Here is a 17,870-nt window from a genome sequence, read left to right on the forward strand (position 1 = left end):
GGCAATAAACTATACAATTGAGAATAATTTACATGATGTCATCATTCATACTGACTCTAAATCTTCGCTCCAGGCATTGTTATCCAGTCAACACAGAGATAATATACAACTCCTCACAGAAATCCAACATATAGGAAAAGAAGCCCATAATCTAGGGCTGTCAGTCACTCTAAATTGGATATCAAGTCACATTGGCATAGATGGTAATGAAAAGGCAGACTCACTAGCAAAAACTGCCACTGCTCTACCTGTTGTATAGGTTCAAATACCTCCAAGATTTTCACAGATTAAGGAGCAAATCAAAAAGAAAATACTCCCAACTATCAAAAGTCGCCACAGAGCCAAAGTAGCGGATGGAAGATCCACTGCGATATGGTACGAACAAGCCACTGGGTACTATTCTTTCAAGCCTGACAAAAAGATATCCATATACATTGCAGTAGCCAGACTCAGAGTTGGTTACAAGTGCTGCAGGGAGGTAATAAACCCAATAGTTAAAGAGTGTCATATCTGTGAAACAGAAGCAGAGGCGTCACTATTGCATTACTTACTGGAATGTGAAGCTACTGAAGCCTTACGCATCAAACTAAACATTAATCCAACGACAGCAGCCACATTAGATGCACAATGCACAGCCACTACAATGATTAGAAAAGCAGTTAAAGAATGGGACTCACTAGTGAACATTCTGCACCAACATCTGTCACCAAGATAATGTTATTAAAACACTACTAAAACTGAAGCGAAAAAGAAACATGGAAAAAGGAGGAAACCCCACCTCAATTTAAAACTTTGAGCCAAATATCAGAGTAACAGGGTTATCGCGAATAACCAAACTTAATTAGGGGCTCACCATAGCCCGTGCTACATGGACATTTCGTTCTTAGTAGCTAAATCTAAAACAACAACAACAACGTACTGTCCCATCACTTGAAAATGTACCATGTATGTTCGAAACGTTGTGCAATTATATAATAAGTGTAATACATTCTATAGTTATTTACTTTTTCTTCACCTTGAAAACGAACATGACTTTTGGAGAACTCCTCTTCCAACTAAACCCTGATGCAAGAACACTAGTTAGAGGGAACGAAGCCCTAAACCAGAAAATAGTTAATACACAATATGCTGTCATATTCAATGAGATTACATATATATATATATATATATATATATATATATATATATATATATATATATATATATATATATATATATATATATATATATATATATATATATATATATATGTATATATATATGTGCTGTTGAATATGACCGAAAAGGTAAGATTAATAATTCTAACACGAATCTTCTCAATATTTCTTATGTTTTTCTTCACTGTCGGTGGTAATAAAAATAACAATTCTCCGAAATTCATTTTTAATTGTCTGACGCCTGAACGCGTTTCGTAATTCATATTACATTTTCAAAGACTTAATTTACACAAATTCTTCGTACTAATACTCTATTGGATGAGGTTATATGGTACAAAAGTTTTGGGTGAGGTGACAAACACAAGACAGAACACAAAACAATGGGTATAAATTGGAACATATGAATGGAAGTAACTGCAGAAAGTCTATTGGCCCATACTTCCTCTTGCTGCTTCCATATTGGTTCGGGGTCTTGAAGTAGGTAGAATATAGTTGGGCATTAATTGGCTGTTGATTGCTGGTGTTGACTTTTTGATGTGTAGTGCCTCGCTTATGTCAAGCCGCCTGCTATCGCCATACCTATCGATGATTTCTGTGTTGTTTGTTAAGATTTCTCTGGTGATGGTCAGGTTGTGAGATGAGATGATGTGTTCCTTGATGGCTCCTTGTTGCTTATGCATTGTTAGTCGCCTAGAAAGAGACGTTGTTGTCTTGCCTATATACTGAGTTCTTTGGGGCTTACAGTCTCCAAGTGGGCATTGAAAGGCATAGACGACGTTGGTCTCCTTCAAAGCGTTCTGCTTGCTGTCTGGCGAGTTTTTCCATGAGTAGATTGGCCGTTTTTTTGGTTTTATAATATATTATCAATTGTATTTTCTGATTTTTGTCTGTAGGGATGACGTTCCTATCAACAATATCTTTCAGGATTCTTTCCTCCGTTTTATGAGCCGTCGAAAGAAGTTCCTGTAAAATAGTCTAATTCGGGGTACAAGTGTTGTGTTGGTTGACTGTTCAGAAGTTGCATGGCGCTTTACCTTTCTTTTTATGATGTCTTCAACGAAACCTTTAGAGAAGCCGTTGTTGACTAGGACTTGCCTTACCCTACAAAGCTCTTCATCAACTTCTTTCCATCCTCAGCTGTGGCTTAGAGCACGGTCGACGTAAGCATTGATAACACTCCTCTTGTACCTGTCTGGGCAGTCACTAGTGGCATTGAGGCACATTTCTATGTTTGTTTCTTTGGTGTAGACTGCAGTAAGGAAGCCTTCACTCCTTTCCATGACTGTTACATCCAGAAAGGGCAGATTCCCATTGTTCTCTATCTCGTACATGAAACTCAACATAGAATTCTGCTCAAATGCTTCCTTCAGCTGCTGCAGACATCTGGCATCAGGTACCTGTGTAAAAATGTCATCAACATACCTGCAGCATATTGCGGGTTTCAAGCCCATGTCAACTAAGACCCTCTGCTCGATGGTGCCCATGTAGAAGTTTGCAAACAGGACACCTGGGGGAGAACCCATGGCGACCCCATCTACATGCTTATACATGTGCCCATCTGGGCTCACGAAGGGTGCCTCTTTAGTGCATGCTTGGAGTAGTTTCCTCAGTATGCTTTCTGGCATGTAAAAAAGGAGTGCAAGCCGGGTCACAATACACTGTCTGCTATCATCCCGATTGTCTCGTCCACCTAAAGAAACACATAAGAAAACTGGAAAAAGTTCAGAAGTATGAGCCGAGGCTCATCCCAGAGTCGACAGGAATGGCAGAAACAACAACCCCAGAAAAAAAGGAAAGAGAGAGAGGAGACATGATAGAGACGTCTAAAAATACTTAGGGGGATTGACAGGGTGGAAACAGAGGAAATGTTCACATTTAATAACAACTGAACAAGGGGGCATGGGTAGAAGTTTGAGACTCAGATGAGTCATAAAATGTTAGAAAGTTTTCATTTAGAGTAAGAGTAGTGGGAAAAGAGAATGAGCTAAAGGAACAGGTTGGGGGAGCATAATTTCCATTCATAATTTTAAAAGTAGATATGATAGGGAAAAAGTACAGGAGTCATTGCTTTGCATTACTTTAAACAACCGACGAGTAGAGAGGATGTATCCAAGAGCCAGTGCCCGATCCTGTAGGCAGTAATAGGTGAGTACGCACACATAAAGGTCGTAGTCCTAATGACCCGGGTTCTATTCCCGGCCGAGGCAAAAACAAATGGGTGGAGTTTCATTGACATGATGCACCTGTACCTGGGAGTTAAGCAGCTGCTACTATGGTGGAAGAACAGAGGTTGGGAATCAGTACATTAGACAGCCGACGGTCAGAGAGGCGGGGTCCAAGCGCTATCAGCTTGATCCTGCAGCCGCACATAGTAAGTACACACACACACGTGATCCATTGTTGGCACCTGAGAGAAGACGTAAACATGAATTGACGCTGGCTATGAGACATTCTGATCGACACTGGCTATGAGACATTCTAGTAGACGCTGGTTACCTTGAGGTTACCTTGAGGTGCTTCCGGGGCTTAGTGTCCCCGCGGCCCGGTCGTCGACCAGGCCTCCTGGTTGCTGGACTGATCAACCAGGCTGTTAGACGCGGCTGCTCGCAGCCTGACATATGAGTCACAGCCTAGTTGATCAGGTATCCTTTGGAGGTGCTTATCCAGTTCTCTCTTGAAACACTGTGAGGGGATTGCCAGTTATGCCCCTTATGTGTAGTGGAAGCGTGTTGAACAGTCTCGGGCCTCTGATGTTGATAGAGTTATCTCTCAGAGTACCTGTTGCACCTCTGCTTTTCAACTGGGGTATTCTGCACATCCTGCCATGTCTTCTGGTCTCATGTGATGTTATTTCTGTGTGCAGGTTTGGGACCAGCCCCTTAATTATTTTCCACGTATAGATTATTTTGTACCTCTCCCGCCTGCGCTCAAGGGAGTACAGATTTAGGCTCTTTAGTCGGTCCCAGTAATTTAGATGTTTTACTGAGTGGATTCTAGCAGTAAAGGATATCTACACGCTCTCCAGGTCAGCAATTTCTCAAGCTTTGAAAGGAGCTGTCATTGTGCAGCAGTACTCCACTCTAGAGAGCACAAGCGTTTTGAATAGTATCATCATCAGTACAGCATCTCTAGTGTGAAAAGTTCTTGTTATCCAACCTGCCATTTTTCTTGCAGTTGTGACGGCTGCTACTATGTGGCTATGTGACATTCTAGTAGACGCTGGCTATGTGACATTCTAGTAGACGCTGTCTATGAGACATTCTAGTAGACGCTGGCTATGTGGCATTCTAGTAGACGCTGGCTATGAGACATTCTAGTAGACGCTGGCTATGTGACATTCTAGTAGACGCTGGCTATGTGACATTCTAGTAGACGCTGGCTATGAAACATTCTAGTAGACGCTGGCTATGAGACATTCTAGTAGACGCTGGCTATGAGACATTCTAGTAGACGCTGGCTATGTGACATTCAAGTAGACGCTGGCTATGAGACATTCTAGTAGACGCTGGCTATGTGACATTCTAGTAGACGCTGGCTATGTGACATTCTAGTAGACGCTGGCTATGAGACATTGTAGTAGACGCTTTGTATGAGACATTCTAGTAGACGTTCGCTATGTGACATTCTAGTATAGACACTGGCTATGACATGCAATCTAGACGGCAATGGCTGGTAGACGCAATCCCGTAAATGTTGGCACAGTACCAAGCCTCAGTGTAGAAAGCTCACAGCCTCACTGGCTATGAGGCGCTGGGGTAAAAATTGGTTTACGAGGGTATCCCTGTCCACAGGCACTGGCTTACTATGAGTGCCAGGATGTTGCTCTTGTCGGGTCGTTAGGCAAAGAGCCCCGAGCCGAGCTTACCGCCAATGACCGCCATAACCGCTGACTTGTGGCTGGCAAGGGGACACACGAGGGGGGAATAATGAATGGGGATGGTGAAGCAGGGAGCCCGGAGTGGGTGGGTGTAAGTGAAAGGTAGAACGGGGAGTAGTGGAGTCTAATAGTGAGAGTGACACGCAAGGAAACGAGGACCTTTGGAAGGGAATAGGCATAACAGCTAAGCAAGTCCCAGTTCTGTCTAATTACAAATGGCAGGATGAACAACCTAGCGGGTTTTCTTCCTATTTGGAAGTGTTGTACATGCTGCTGTGACGGTGTATCCACTCACACGATGATTGGCACTTCCCAATACAGTCAATATGGCGGTGTGTCCACTCACAGGATGATTGGCGCTGCCCAATATTGTCACTATGGCGGTGTGTTCACTCACAGGATGAGTGGCGCTGCCCAATACTGTCACTATGGCGGTGTGTCCACTCACAGGATGAGTGGCGCTGCCCAATACTGTCACTATGGCGGTGTGTCCACTCACAGGATGAGTGGCGCTGCCCAATACTGTCACTATGGCGGTGTGTCCACTCACAGGATGAGTGGCGCTGCCCAATACTGTCACTATGGCGGTGTGTCCACTCACAGGATGATTGGCGCTGCGCAATACTGTCACTATGGCGGTGTGTCCACTCACAGGATGAGTGGCGCTGCCAAATACTGTCACTATGGCGGTGTGTCCACTCACAGGATGATTGGCGCTGCGCAATAAACTCGTCCCTCGGGGCAAAACTTAAAACTTAATACCTGGGAAGGCAGGTGAAGGGGAAAGAAGTGTATTGGAAGAACACCTTAGGGGCAGTACAGTGTAATGGTGAGCAGCCAGAGAGAGAGAGAGAGAGAGAGAGAGAGAGAAACTCAATAGTGAAAATAGAAATATTAGACCTAAGAAGCCTACATGCACTGAGGAGAAAATAGGGAGTGAAAGTCTGGGAAAGAAAATTGGACAATCTGTGACATCGATAAAGAACGACTGAATGTGAAAGGTTGAGGAGGGGGGGGGGGGAGGGAAGACAGATGCGGTGGGCAGGGGCAAAATAAGGGAAATGGAGCAGAGTGAACGGTTAAAGTAACTGGAGGGGAGTGAGCGCAATATATGCAAATGGAAGTGTGGTGAGAGAGCCAGCAAAGTGTCCGGGGCGACTTGATAATAGAGTCAGACAACGACGGAGCCGAGTGCAGTGAAGGGCACTGTGCACTCAGCAGTGTAGGGCACTGTACACTCAGCAGTGAAGGGCACTGTGCACTCAGCAGTGAAGGGCAGTGAGGCGGCACTGGAAGGTTTGAAGGGTTGTGAGCGAGGGGAAGAAAGAGTAATAACCGCGAGGGATCGGGTCAAAATAGAGAAGGTGGGGGAGGATGACCACTGTGGGATATATGGTGATGGCGTCTCGTTAGCCTGGCTGAGTTATGGCCACAGTTCCAGACAACTGGAGCGGATTATCTCCCAGTCGAGAAGAGTCACGTAGACGCTCAAAAGTTTCCACGCTTCTCACTGGCATATTATTTTCCCCTCTGTCAACGGCAGAACCGGAGATATACCACTGCTGGCAGCATCCAACAGAACCGGAGATATACCACTGCTGGCAGCATCCAGCAGAGCGGGAGGTATACCACTGCTGGCAGCATCCAGCAGAGCGGGAGGTATACCACTGCTGGCAGCATCCAGCAGAGCGGGAGGTATACCACTGCTGGCAGCATCCAGCAGAGCGGGAGATATACCAATGCTGGCAGCATCCAGCAGAGCGGGAGGTATACCATTGCTCGCAGCATCCAGCAGAGCGGGAGATATACCATTGCTGGCAGCATCCAGCAGAACCGGAGATATACCACTGCTGGCAGCATCCAGCAGAGCGGGAGGTAAACCACTGCTGGCAGCATCCAGCAGAGCGGGAGGTATACCACTGCTGGCAGCATCCAGCAGAGCGGGAGGTATACCACTGCTGGCAGCATCCAGCAGAGCGGGAGATATACCACTGCTCGCAGCATCCAGCAGGGAGGGAGATATACCACTGCTGGCAGCATCCAGCAGGGAGGGAGATATACCACTGCTGGCAGCATCCAGCAGAGCGGGAGATATACCACTGCTGGCACCATCCAGCAGGGAGGGAGATATACCACTGCTCGCAGCATCCAGCAGAGCGGGAGATATACCACTGCTCGCAGCATCCAGCAGAGCGGGAGATATACCACTGCTCGCAGCATCCAGCAGAGCGGGAGGTATACCACTGCTGGCAGCATCCAGCAGAGCGGGAGGTATACCACTGCTGGCAGCATCCAGCAGAGCGGGAGGTATACCACTGCTGGCAGCATCCAGCAGAGCGGGAGATATACCACTGCTGGCAGCATCCAGCAGAGAGGGAGATATACCACTGCTGGCAGCATCCAGCAGAGCGGGAAGTATACCACTGCTCGCAGCATCCAGCAGGGAGGGAGATATACCACTGCTGGCAGGATCCAGCAGGGAGGGAGATATACCACTGCTCGCAGCATCCAGCAGGGAGGGAGATATACCACTGCTCGCAGCATCCAGCAGAGCAGGAGATATACCACTGCTGGCAGCATCCAGCAGGGAGGGAGATATACCACTGCTGGCAGCATCCAGCAGAGCGGGAGATATACCACTGCTGGCACCATCCAGCAGGGAGGGAGATATACCACTGCTCGCAGCATCCAGCAGAGCGGGAGATATACCACTGCTCGCAGCATCCAGCAGAGCGGGAGATATACCACTGCTCGCAGCATCCAGCAGAGCGGGAGATATACCACTGCTGGCAGCATCCAGCAGAGCGGGAGATATACCACTGCTGGCAGCATCCAGCAGAGCGGGAGATATACCACTGCTCGCAGCATCCAGCAGGGAGGGAGATATTCCACTGCTCGCAGCATCCAGCAGAGCGGGAGATATACCACTGCTGGCAGCATCCAGCAGAGCGGGAGATATACCACTGCTCGCAGCATCCAGCAGGGAGGAAGATATACCACTGCTGGCAGCATCCAGCAGGGAGGGAGATATACCACTGCTGGCAGCATCCAGCAGAGCGGGAGATATACCACTGCTCGCAGCATCCAGCAGAGCGGGAGATATACCACTGCTGGCAGCATCCAGCAGGGAGGGAGATATACCACTGCTGGCAGCATCCAGCAGAGCGGGAGATATACCACTGCTCGCAGCATCCAGCAGGGAGGGAGATATACCACTACTCGCAGCATCCAGGAGGGAGGGAGATATACCACTGCTGGCAGCATCCAGCAGGGAGGGAGATATACCACTGCTGGCAGCATCCAGCAGAGCGGGAGATATACCACTACTCGCAGCATCCAGCAGGGAGGGAGATATACCACTGCTGGCAGCATCCAGCAGGGAGGGAGATATACCACTGCTGGCAGCATCCAGCAGGGAGGGAGGTATACCACTGCTGGCAGCATCCAGCAGGGAGGGAGATATACCACTGCTGGCAGCATCCAGCAGGGAGGGAGGTATACCACTGCTGGCAGCATCCAGCAGAGCGGGAGGTATACCACTGCTCGCAGCATCCAGGAGGGAGGGAGATATACCACTGCTGGCAGCATCCAGCAGGGAGGGAGATATACCACTGCTGACAGCATCCAGCAGAGCGGGAGGTATACCACTGCTCGCAGCATCCAGGAGGGAGGGAGATATACCACTGCTGGCAGCATCCAGCAGGGAGGGAGATATACCACTGCTGGCAGCATCCAGCAGAGCGGGAGATATACCACTACTCGCAGCATCCAGCAGGGAGGGAGATATACCACTGCTGGCAGCATCCAGCAGGGAGGGAGATATACCACTGCTGGCAGCATCCAGCAGGGAGGGAGGTATACCACTGCTGGCAGCATCCAGCAGGGAGGGAGATATACCACTGCTGGCAGCATCCAGCAGGGAGGGAGGTATACCACTGCTGGCAGCATCCAGCAGGGAGGGAGATATACCACTGCTGGCAGCATCCAGCAGGGAGGGAGATATACCACTGCTGGCAGCATCCAGCAGGGAGGGAGGTATACCACTGCTGGCAGCATCCAGCAGGGAGGGAGATATACCACTGCTGGCAGCATCCAGCAGGGAGGGAGATATACCACTGCTGGCAGCATCCAGCAGGGAGGGAGATATACCACTGCTCGCAGCATCCAGCAGAGCGGGAGATATACCACTACTGGCAGCATCCAGCAGAGCGGGAGGTATACCACTGCTGGCAGCATCCAGCAGAGCGGGAGGTATACCACTGCTGGCAGCATCCAGCAGGGAGGGAGATATACCACTGCTGGCAGCATCCAGCAGGGAGGGAGATATACCACTGCTGGCAGCATCCAGCAGAGCGGGAGGTATACCACTGCTGGCAGCATCCAGCAGAGCGGGAGGTATACCACTGCTGGCAGCATCCAGCAGAGCGGGAGGTATACCACTGCTGGCAGCATCCAGCAGAGCGGGAGGTATACCACTGCTGGCAGCATCCAGCAGAGCGGGAAATATACCACTGCTGGCACCATCCAGCAGAGCGGGAGATATACCACTGCTCGCAGCATCCAGCAGAGCGGGAGGTATACCACTGCTGGCAGCATCCAGCAGAGCGGGAGGTATACCACTGCTGGCAGCATCCAGCAGAGCGGGAGGTATACCACTGCTGGCAGCATCCAGCAGAGCGGGAGGTATACCACTGCTGGCAGCATCCAGCAGAGCGGGAGGTATACCACTGCTGGCAGCATCCAGCAGAGCGGGAAATATACCACTGCTGGCACCATCCAGCAGAGCGGGAGATATACCACTGCTCGCAGCATCCAGCAGGGAAGGAGATATTCCACTGTTCATCCAAAGGTGACTCACAGCCGCCTACCCATTAATAACTAATATATGTGTCCAGCTAATTTGGCCGAATTCAGTGTAATATACAGACGTTTAATTTACATTCAATATACATACGCAATTTTTTTCGTATTCAATTTAATAAGGTGCGATACGTGGAGATATTCGTGTACCATTACCCATCATTCGTACCCCCTAATTTTTATAAGGGGGGTTCATGTTATTACGCGTGACATAATAAGGTATTTACCACAATCCGCTGTTCACCTCTTGTGAGGGACGCCCCATATTGCTGAGTATAGGGTTCAGCTTTCTGGCTACTCTATTTTTGATGGTACGTCAGTCTCCTGCGTTTCTCATCGATTTTTTTCTCCACAATCTTCGTCATTTCGATCAAATAATCTTTATGTCTTGAGCGGTTATATGTTACCGCTGAATTACAATATTAAATAGAAGATTTTTTCTTGTGTTGACCAGACCACACACTAGAAAGTGAAGAGACGACGACGTCCCGGTCGGTCCTGGACCATTCTTAAGTCACAAGCGACTTGAGAATGGTCCAGGACGGACCGAAACGTCGTCGTCTCTTCACTTTTTAGTGTGTGGTTTGGTCAGCATATTTCAGCCACGTTATTGTGACTCCTCGTCTGCATATTGTCTTGTGTAATGAGTGGCTCGTGTTAGTCTATAATGTCCATGGACGGTGAACAAACATCAAAAGTTTGTGTGTGTGTGTGTGTGTACTCACCTATTTGTGCTTGCGGGGGTTGAGCTTTGGCTCTTTGGTCCCGCCTCTCAACTGTCAATCAACTGGTGTACAGATTCCTGAGCCTACTGGGCTCTATCATATCTACATTTAAAACTGTGTATGGAGTCAGCCTCCACCAAATCACTGCCTAATGTATTCCATCCGTTAACTACTCTGACACTGAAAAAGTGCCTTCTAACGTCTCTGTGGCTCATGTGGGTACTCAGTTTCCACCTGTGTCCCCTTGTTCGCGTCCCACCAGTGTTGAATAGTTTATCCTTGTTTACCCGGTCGATTCCTCTGAGGATTTTGTAGGTTGTGATCATGTCTCCCCTTACTCTTCTGTCTTCCAGTGTCGTAATGTGCATTTCCCGCAGCCTTTCCTCGTAACTCATGCCTCTTAGTTCTGGGACTAGTCTAGTGGCATACCTTTGGACTTTTTCCAGCTTCGTCTTGTGCTTGACAAGGTACGGGCTCCATGCTGGGGCCGCATATTCCAGGATTGGTCTTACATATGTGGTGTACAAGATTCTGAATGATTCCTTACACAGGTTCCTGAACGCTGTTCTGATGTTAGCCAGTCTCGCATATGCCGCAGACGTTATCCTTTTTATGTGGGCTTCAGGAGACAGGTTTGGTGTGATATCAACTCCTAGATCTTTCTCTCTGTTCGTTTCATTAAGTACTTCACCTCCTATTCTGTATCCTGTGTCTGGCCTCCTATTTTCACTGCCTAGTTTCATTACTTTGCATTTACTCGGGTTGAACTTCAACAGCCATTTGTTGGACCATTCACTCAGTCTGTCTAGGTCATCTTGTAGCCTCCTACTATCGTCCTCAGTTTCAATCCTCCTCATAATTTTTGCATCATCGGTAAACATTGAGAGAAACGATTCTATATATACCCTCTGGGAGATCATTTACATATATCAGAAACAGTATAGGTCCAAGGACTGACCCCTGCGGGACTTCACTCGTAACGTCTCGCCAATCTGAGACCTCACCCCTCACACTGACTCGTTGTCTCCTGTTGCTTAGGTACTCCTGTATCCAACGGAGTACCTTCCCTTTCACTCCAGCCTGCACCTCCAGCTTTTTCACTATCCTCTTGTGTGGCACTGTATCAAAGGCTTTCTGACAATCCAAAAATATGCAGTCTGCCCACCCTTCTCTTTCTTGCCTTATTTTTGTTGCCTGGTCGTAGAATTTAAGTAACCCTGTGAGGCAGGATCTGACATTCCTGAATCCATGTTGATGCTGTGTTACAAAGTTCTTTCGCTCCAGGTGCTCCACTAGCTTTCTTCGCACAATCTTCTCCATCAGCTTGCATGGTATGCAGGTTAGGGACACTGGCCTGTAATTCAGTGCCTCCTGTCTATCCCATTTCTTGTATATCGGGACTACGTTAGCTGCTTTCAAAATTTCTGGCAGTTCCCCTGTTGCCAGTGATTTGTTATACACTATGGAGAGTGGGAGGCCCAGTTCTTCTGCTCCTTCCTTTAGTATCCAAGGGGAGATTCCATCTGGGCCTATAGCCATTGTCACATCCAACTCTAGTAAACACTTCCTTACTTCCCCGCTGGTAATCTCAAACTCTTTTAGTGGTTCCTGGTTAGCTATTCCCTCTCTTATCTCTGGGATTTCTCCTTGCTCTAAGGTGAAGACCTCTTGGAATTTCTTATTCAGTTCCTCACACACTTCCTTGTCGTTTGTAGTGAATCCTTCTGCCCGTATCCTTAATTTCATAACCTGTTCCTTTACTGTTGTTTTTCTCCTAATGTGGCTATGCATCAATTTAGGCTGAGTCATTGCCTTGCTTGCGATGTCATTTTCGTATTGTCTTTCTGCCTCTCTTCTTATCCTGACATATTCATTCCTGGCATTCTGGTATCTTTCTCAGCTCTCCAGTGTCCTGTTATTCCTATAGTTTCTCCATGCCCTTTTACTTTGCTGCTTAGCTAGCCTACATCTCTGATTAAACCATGGGCTTCTCATCTTCATTTCACTGTTTTCCTTTTGGGCTGGAACAAACTTGTTTGCTGCGTTCTTGCATTTTTGCGTGATGTAGTCCATCATATCTTGGGCCGTCTTTTCTCTGAGCTCTGTTTCCCATGCTATATCTGTTAGGAATTTTCTTATCTCCTCATAGTTTTCCTTTCGGTATGCTAACCTTTTGGTTTCGGTATCCCTCTTCGAGTTCAATAACCCTTCTTCAATCAGGTACTCAAACACCAATACACTGTGGTCGCTCATTCCTACTGGGGCCTCAAAACCGATTTCTCTTATGTCAGAGTCGTTCAGGGTGAAGACCAGGTTGAGTCTCGCTGGTTCGTCATTTCCTCTCATCCTTGTGGGTTCTCTGACATGCTGGGTTAAGAAGTTTTTAGTCACCACCTCCAATAGTTTGGCTCTCCACGTATCCTCGCCTCCATGCGGTTCCTTGTTCTCCCAATCAATCCTTCCGTGATTGAAGTCCCCCATGATGAGCAGGTGGGATCTACTTCTATAGGCAGCAGAGGCTGCCCTCTCAATTATAGTGTTAACTGCCATGTTGTTGTTTTCGTACTCTTGACTGGGTCTTCTGTCATTTGGTGGAGGGTTATATATTACTGCTACTACTATCCTTGGTCCTTCCATTGTCATGGTGCCTGCTATGTAGTCTCTGAAACCCTCACTGCCCGGGATAGCCATCTCCTTAAAATTTCATTCCTTTCTCATGAGTAGGGCCACTCCTCCTCCTCCCCTACCTTCCCTCTCTTTCCTTATTACTGTGTACTCCTGGGGAAACACGGCATTCGTTATGATTCCAGAGAGTTTTGTTTCAGTGAGTCCGATTACATCTGGGTTCACTTCTTGTGCTCTTTCCCTTAGTTCACTTGCCTTGCTTGTGATCCCATCTATGTTCGAGTACATTGCCCTGAAGCTGACTCTCTTCTGCTTCTCCTCTGGGGGGGACCTGTGGGGTCTGGGGTGAGTGGGAGCTGGGAGGATCTGGTACGGGGAGACTGGTGGAGGAGGAAGGGCTTGGGGGGTGGGGGGGGGAGGGTAGGGGGAGTGGGTGAGGGTTGAGGGGGTGAGAGGAGGAGGATTGAGGGGATGGGGGAGAAGGGGGGGTTTGGGGGGGCAGTAAAGAGGGGGGGGGCTGGGGGGGAAAGGGAAGGCTGAGGTGGGTGAGGAAGAGGGGAAGGTTTTGGGGTGTGGTGGAGAGGGGAAGGCTTAGGTGGGGTGGGGGAGAGTGGGGGGCTTAGGGGGGCGGGGGAGAACGAAGGGCTTGTGGGTGGGAGAGACGGGAGGACATGTGGGAGAAGGGAGGGCTTGGGAGATGGAGGAGAAGGGAGGTCCTGGGGGGAGGGGGGAGTGGGAGGAGTGGGGTGAGTGGGAGGAGAGGGGTGGGTGGGGGGAGGGTGCCTTAGGTGGGTACTTAGTGGGAGGCTGACAGGGGTTGGGGCAGGTAGGTTGTCTGTTGGGTAGAATGTGTGGGTGGTGCCGCACTCCCTGTGGCTAGCGCACTGTTTGAGGAGGGTTCCCCATTCCCCTTTGAGATTGTAGGGATCGGGGTTGTGGCTCCCTGATTCCTTTCTCTCTCCCTGCGCTCCTTCCTCATGTCTGCTGCCTGCTTTCTCTCTTCCCTTGTCATATCCCTCTGCAGGAATACTCTTCTGAACTTCTCTACATTTGCTAGACAGCACTTCCTTTCTAACAGTTCCTCTTTCACGATTTCGCTCATGAATACCACCTTCATCATTCGGTCTCTGTCCTTGTTGTACTTTCCAAGCCTGAAAACCTTTTTCAACATTTTGTTCAGCTCCCTCCATCCTTACCTCTTTAAGGGCCTCTTTAACCATGTTTTTGTCCTTGTCTCTCTTTAATGCCTGCTACTACTACTGCTCTTTTTCTCTCTATCAGCCGGCTAGTACATCTAGCTGCTTCCTGAGAGGAGGCCACTTCCATAGCAACTTCCTTAACTGCAGACCTAGCTTCAGGGCTCGTTTTAAGTATTACAGCAAATGAGAGCTGAGGTGTGGAGGTCCCCTCCACAGTAGCATTCCTGTCTCCCTGAGGCACGGTTTGTGTCTGGTATTGTCAAAAAGTCTCCTTCAAGCATCTTATCTCCTCCTTTGCTGCCCTTAGTTCATCCTGCAGGTTGTCCACTGTCTCCCTCATTACCCTCAGTCCTTCAATGAATTCATCCCACATTTGCTGGAATACTTCCTTCATCCAGGCTTCCTGTTCCACCCCATCCTCTGAATTTGTTCCAGCTGCGATTGTCATTGTGCGTTTGTCCCCCCGAGTTCGTGTCCCTTCTATGTCTTCCCTATGAGAGAGAGAGAGAGAGAGAGAGAGAGAGAGAGAGAGAGAGAGAGAGAGAGAGAGAGAGAGAGAGAGAGAGAGAGAGAGAGAGAGAGAGAAGGAGAGAGAGAGGGGAGAGGGGGGAGAGAGAGAGAGAGAGAGAGAGAGAGAGGAGAGAGAGAGAGAGAGAGAGGGGGGGAGAGAGAGAGAGGTGTGTGTGTGTGTGTGTGTGTGTGTGTGTGTGTGTGTACTGACCTAGTTGTACTCACCTAGTTGTGTTTGCGGGGGTTGAGCTGTAGCTCTTTGGTCCCGCCTCTCAACCGTCAATCAACAGGTGTACAGATTCCTGAGCCTATTGGGCTCTATCATATCTACACCTGAAACTGTGTATGGAGTCAGCCTCCACCACATCACTTCCTAATGCATTCCATTTGTCAACCACTCTGACACTAAAAATGTTCTTTCTAATATCTCTGCGGCTCATTTGGGCACTCAGTTTCCACCTGTGTCCCTTTGTGCGTGTTCCCCTTGTGTTAAATAGACTGTCTTTATCTACCCTATCAATTCCCTTGAGAATCTTGAATGTGGTGATCATGTCCCCCCTAACTCTTCTGTCTTCCAGCGAAGTGAGGTTTAATTCCCGTAGTCTCTCCTCGTAGCTCATACCTCTCAGCTCGGGTACTAGTCTGGTGGCAAACCTTTGAATCTTTTCCAGTTTAGTCTTATCCTTGACTAGATATGGACTCCATGCTGGGGCTGCATACTCCAGGATTATCCTGGAGTTGGCCTGTGTGTGTGTGTGTGTGTGTGTGTGTGTGTGTGTGTGTGTGTGTGTGTGTGTGTGTGTGTGTGTGTGTGTGTGTGTGTGTGTGTGTGTGTGTGTGTGTGTAATGAGTCCAGGAACGCAGGTTCAGGCTCGTCGCATTGCCACGATATTTTTCAGTAGATACATCAGGTTATTGTGAATTAATTGTGCAGCTGAGTGTATGAAGGAATAATATGTGAGTGTTGGTCATTATTTCCGTGAGTGAGGGATTAGCATAAGAACACCGTGCAATTAGCCGGATGATAAGCGGTAGGCATTGTTGTGGCAATATTGTGATTGAAGCCGGATAACTAAAAACAGCTTCCACCATACAATTGATTATGGAAGCAGCCTCCCTTGCACCAGCAGCAGTAGCAAGACCCACAGCAGCGGCAGCAGTAACAGCAGCAGCAGGAACACCAACTGCACTTTATGCACGTTTTTTGTATATATTTGTAAACCTAAACCTGCCCTCATCTTTTTTAAAAAAAAAGCCCGCACCTGCCTGCACCTTCCTTATAAACGCCACCAGGTGGGGTGCTGTCCCCCTGTGTCTCCCTAAACCACTGCCATCATTCCTGTCTCCCGCGTGTCTCTTGCCGCACCACTTGAATACTTTGTCATGAAACAGTTTGTGGAGATTGTTGGTTGTGCATCCTCCATGACGCCAGCTGCGGATCTGGTCCATGTGCCTCCTTCAGGAGACCACTGGCAGGCTTGCTGCCTGCGACGCGTCCTCCAGGGGCCTGCTGCCTGTGCCTCCTTTCAGGACGCCCCCTGGGGGCCTGCTGCCTGTGACTCCTTCAGGACGCCCCCTGGGGGCCTGCTGCCTGTGACTCCTTCAGGACGCCCCCTGGGGGCCTGCTGCCTGTGACTCCATTCAGGACGCCCCCTGGGGGCCTGCTGCCTGTGACTCCTTCAGGACGCCCCCTGGGGGCCTGCTGCCTGTGACTCCTTCAGGACGCCCCCTGGGGGCCTGCTGCCTGTGCTTCCTTCAGGACGCCCCCTGGGGGCCTGCTGCCTGTGACTCCTTCAGGACGCCCCCTGGGGGCCTGCTGCCTGTGACTCCTTCAGGACGCCCCCTGGGGGCCTGCTGCCTGTGCTTCCTTCAGGACGCCCCCTGGGGACCTGCTGCCTGTGCCTCCTTCAGGACGCCCCCTGGGGGCCTGCTGCCTGTGCTTCCTTCAGGACGCCCCCTGGGGGCCTGCTGCCTGTGCTTCCTTCAGGACGCCCCCTGGGGGCCTGCTGCCTGTGCTTCCTTCAGGACGCCCCCTGGGGACCTGCTGCCTGTGCCTCCTTCAGGACGCCCCCTGGGGGCCTGCTGCCTGTGCTTCCTTCAGGACGCCCCCTGGGGCCTGCTGCCTGTGCTTCCTTCAGGACGCCCCCTGGGGGCCTGCTGCCTGTGACTCCTTCAGGACGCCCCCTGGGGGCCTGCTGCCTGTGCCTCCTTCAGGATGTAACACTGTAAAAGTGTTTGGTTTAGTTTAATACATACATAGAGTACATGAGTCACAGACAAGGATCTGAGAGGCGCCAGTTGTCTGCCTGAGATCTCACACCTCAAAGCGTTAATGACCTCAAGTGACCTGAGGTCAGATCATGCGAATTTCACCTTGCTTCTACTAATCTCTTAATTGTAGTCTGGTAGCCTTCAAACATGCCGACGTTTAAGGAGTGGCTTGGTAGTGCCGGAGGCTATCTACTTGTGGGCGGAGTTAGCTACTAGGTTCCCCAATATAAACTCGGAGAGCTATCCAGCATGAAGCTTTAACAAGACAGAACAGCACACGAGCCAGGAGAGCGGAGACGACGTCCCTAGCAGGGAGGCTGTCGGCCGGCAGGGGCGAGACAGTCTCTGTCAAGCTACAGACCCCCCCCCCCCTCTCTATTCAACTTAGACTCAGTCCTCGGTGAGTGAACATTAAGGTGACTTGTCGTGTTGTACAAGTGTTGTGTGACGATCAGGGGCAGTCAAGTTGTAGGGTTCTCGAATTCTTGGATGATGACTCTATTTGCATATTAAACTGGAACATTTTAATTGGATTGCTTAAATTATGATACTTCATGGGAAATATAATTGTGAATTTATTATTTAAATTGTGTTTAACTTTGTTCCCTAGAGCTTTGAGTTGAGGTGAGAAAGCCTCTGTGGTTAT

Source organism: Procambarus clarkii, chromosome 4, assembly GCF_040958095.1.
Source record: "Procambarus clarkii isolate CNS0578487 chromosome 4, FALCON_Pclarkii_2.0, whole genome shotgun sequence".
Taxonomy (NCBI): domain Eukaryota; kingdom Metazoa; phylum Arthropoda; class Malacostraca; order Decapoda; family Cambaridae; genus Procambarus; species Procambarus clarkii.